The sequence below is a fragment of the Microtus ochrogaster genome, chromosome 5 (genome assembly GCF_000317375.1).
Source record: "Microtus ochrogaster isolate Prairie Vole_2 chromosome 5, MicOch1.0, whole genome shotgun sequence".
Taxonomy (NCBI): Eukaryota; Metazoa; Chordata; class Mammalia; order Rodentia; family Cricetidae; genus Microtus; species Microtus ochrogaster.
Genome location: NC_022012.1, coordinates 82382206 through 82386220, shown reverse-complemented (window position 1 = coordinate 82386220; position 4015 = coordinate 82382206). Strand labels below are relative to the sequence as shown.

Here is a 4015-nt window from a genome sequence, read left to right as displayed (position 1 = left end):
TGACAACTTATGCTGGAGAGGTTATGGGGAAAAGGGAACACTTCTGCATTGCTGGTGGGAATGCAAGCTGGTACAACCCCTTTGGATGTCAGTGTGGCGATTTCTCAGAAAATTAGGAAACAATCTTCCTCAAGACCCAGTAATACCACTTTTGGATATATATCCAAAGGATGCTCAATCGTGCCACAAGGACATGTGCTCAACTATGTTCATAGTAGCTTTGTTTGTCATAGCCAGAACCTGGAAACAACCTAAATGCTCCTCGATGGAAGAATGAATAAGGAAAATGTAACACATTTACACGATGGAGTACTACACAGCAGAAAAAAATAACGACAGCTTGAATTTTTCAGGAAAATGGATGGAGCTAGAAAACATTATTTTGAATGAGGTAACCCAGACACAGAAAGACAACTGTCATATGCACTCACTCATAGGTGGTTTTTTAACATAAAGCAAAGAAAATCAGCCTACAAACCACAATCCCAGAGAATTTAGACAACAATGCAGACACTAAGAGAGACTTACATAAATCTAATCCACACGGGAAGTAGAAAGTATAAAAAGACAAGATCTCCTGAGTAAATTGGGAGCATGGGGACCTTGGGGTAGGGTTGAAAAGTGGAGAGGAGAGGCAGGGAGGGGAGGAGAGAAAAATGTAGAGCTCAATAAATATCAATAAAATAAGACTTATTTATTATGTATACAGTGTTCTGCTTGCATGTATGCCTGTACACCAGAAGAGGGCACCAGATCTCATTACAGATGGTTGTAAGCCATCATGTGGTTGGTTGCTAGGAATTGAACTCAGAACCTCCGAGTTCCTAACCTCTGAGCCATCTCTCCAGCCCCCTTGTTTGTTTTTCAAGAAAGGGTTTCTCTGTGTAACTGTACTGGCTGTCCTGGAACTCACTTTGTAGACCAGGCTGGCCTCAATCTCACAGAGATCTGCCTGCCTCTGCCTCCCGAGTGATGGGATTTAAGATACGTGTCACTAGGCCTGGCAAGGCAATTGCTTTTAATTACTGAGCCATCTCTCCAGTAAACCAGGTGTGTTTAAAATGAAAACTGGGGTTGGTGATATTGTTCAGAGGCACAGTTTTTGCTGAGCATGCAGGAAGCCTTATGTTTGATCCACAGTGACATAAGTAAATGAATAAATAAATAAATCCCCTTGGCTGGGGAGATGTTCTAGTGGGCTTCCAAAGTGGGGTTCCAAAGTCCAAAGTGCGAGGACTTCAGTTCAAATCTACAGAACTCAGCCGGGCGATGGTGGCGCACGCCTTTAATCCCAGCACTCGGGAGGCAGAGGCAGGCGGATCTCTGTGAGTTCGAGACCAGCCTGGTCTACAGAGCTAGTTCCAGGACAGGCTCCAAAGCCACAGAGAAACCCTGTCTCGAAAAAACAAACAAAAAAAAATCTACAGAACTCATGTAAACCAAACCGCAGGAGCACACAGCATCTGTGAACCCAGTGCTCCTTAGGTGAGGAGCACTGATGAGACCCAGGGAGATGGCTCAATGGGTAAAGGTACTTGTCACACAAGCCTGATGACCTGAGTTCAGTCTCTGGAACCTACATGAAAATGGAAGAACCAACCCCACAATTAGTTTTCTAACCTTCACAGTGTGCTGTGGCAGGTGCAGCCCCCAATCAAACATCACATATGCATACCACCATAAATAGTGTTTGAAAACACAAAAAGGCCGCCTTCCAGATGCTGTCCCGGATCTGTCAGCACCACAGGCACAGCTGCTGGGCTGTGTCTATGACACTGGGGCAAAGAGCAAGTGTCTATTTCTATACCCAGTGTTCAGAAGCCAGTCAGCACTAAGAATGGGCCTGACATTTCAGATGGGGGGGGCACACATGGTGTCACATGTCTTTAATTCCAGCACCAGGGAGATAGAAGATGTAGCACATCCTACTCTGTTTGGGTTCTGGAACGCTGACTAGGGGCAGGGAAGGAATGAAGAAAGAGAGACACACAGATTTAGGTGCAGTTCTGCTTTTCAGTGTTTTGAGGCAGGGTCTCACTGGGGAGCCTGCCTATTTACAGGGATATACCTGCCTTTGCCCCGCAAGTGCAGAGTCATCTCTCCACTACCGTCTTCCTGATTTGTTCCTTGAGACAGCGTTTCTCACTGTAGCCCAGGCTGGCCTCAAACTTGTAGCAACTGAGTGCTGAAACACTTCCACACTCTGAACATTTCATCTATTTTCTCTAAAAGCCCCCACGTTTATTCAACCCGATGGGCACAGTGAACTATTGCAGTCTTAGCATTTACTGGGCAGCGTCTTCCAACGTTCTCGTCATTTAGCAGTAGGCACACCTTTTCTGGAGTGGGAGCACTTCACACCTCCTTCCTCGCATTTATCACCTTCCTCTGGCCTCACACTTTCTCAGCTTTTCTACTAGACACTAAGCCTCCTGAGGCCAGGGTTCTCATAGTCTGGATACCTGCCTGTAAATAACAACCTCTCAAAAACAAAGCAAAACAAAACCGGGATTTGTTTGTGAGAAATGTACTCTCATGTAGAACAAACTGGTCTAACTAAGCAGTTGTGGCAGGCCTCAACTTTGTAACTTTGTAAGTGTTGCAATTACAGGTGTGTGCCTAACAGGGTGGGTCTGTGTGTTGGGGGAACTTGTTTGTACCCTTTGCTCTGGGACCACCAGAAGAGTCCAAACTCACTTTGGAGGTGGAGTTCGCTTTTAGCAGGCCAGTGTGGATCATAGAGTATTTTTGTAGTTGTTGTTGTTTTTTGAGACTGGGTTTCTCTGTACCTTTGGAGCCTGCCCTGGCACTAGCTCTTGTAGACCAGGCTGGCCTCGAACTCACAAAGAGCTGCCTGTCTTTACCTCCCGAGTGTCGTGCACCGCCACCACCGCCCGGTGACTATGGAACTTCTTGATGGACTCAGACGGAGAGAGTAGGGCAAGAAAGGAGAGGAAAGTATGCTTGGGCTCTTCGACTGGGTAATGGGGAGAGGCAGTGTTCCTGTCTCCATCGCTCCGCGGATCTCTCAGTTTTATTCTCTAATATTTACTTCCGAGTTTTATTATTTAATAAAATGAAAAAAGAAATCATAATAGCTGTCATCCAATGTATGGCGACATCATGCGGTGACTTTTAAAGCGATCTGCATAGCCACCCACTGACTCTGAAGCCTCCTGAGTGAGTCACTCATTGCTGGCTCCATCATTCCTGTAGCCCTGTGCCCTCCCCTGCCGTATCCTAGCCAAATGGGCTATTCCTGCGGGTTTTTCTCTTGTGCCCAGTTCTCAGGCCTCTCCCTGCACCTCCCTGCCTAACTCACATAAGTACCTGAGTGGAGCAGAACAAGTCCAGACCAGCCCTGCGTGGACACGACTAACGCCAGAACTGACCAGAAATAGTCTGTCTGTCTTCACCACCCCCCACCCCTCCCATCTCGCCACACACACACAGCTGCTGCTACCTCAGCTGCCAGCGCAACCCACACCTGCTGCGGGGCCCCCCACTCGAGGCAAGGACTTTACTGCTGCTGCCATGGCTGAAGCTGCCTAGGGGCCCATCCTTGTACCATTGATGTCCACCGGTGTCCTCTATCCAGCTGTGTTGAGCAGCAACAGCTAACTACTAGCAACAGGTGGGACGGTTCTGTCCCACACCGCTGCTTCGCAGCTGCATGTATTTCTCCTAGTGGTTTCCTTATGTTAGCTCTTCAGACAGTTCACACGCACGCACACCCTATTTACAGAATGCAAAAGCAGCCACAGTGGCCCCTGCTGTGTCTGCCTGCTGCTAGGACACAGTTGAGCATGATCATGACAGCTAACGACCCTGAACATCTCTGCCTATGCTGTCAGCATCATCAGATCTGGCGAGGCAAGACACTTGGAAATTTTTAAATGGGGAATAAGTTTTTATTTATTTATTTATTTTTGGTTTTTCGAGACAGGGTTTCTCTGTGGCTTTGGAGCCTGTCCTGGAACTAGCTCTGTAGACCAGGCTGGTCTCGAACTCACAG

The 4015-nt window shown here is 47.4% G+C and overlaps 1 non-coding gene across 1 annotated transcript; it reads left to right on the top strand.

Moving 5' to 3' along the window:
- Positions 1-1720: 1720 nt before the first annotated feature.
- On the top strand, positions 1721-1852 carry LOC113456122. Its single transcript, XR_003376992.1, has one exon. It is a non-coding gene; the product is annotated as a small nucleolar RNA SNORA43 (small nucleolar RNA).
- The last annotated feature ends 2163 nt before the right edge of the window (positions 1853-4015 follow it).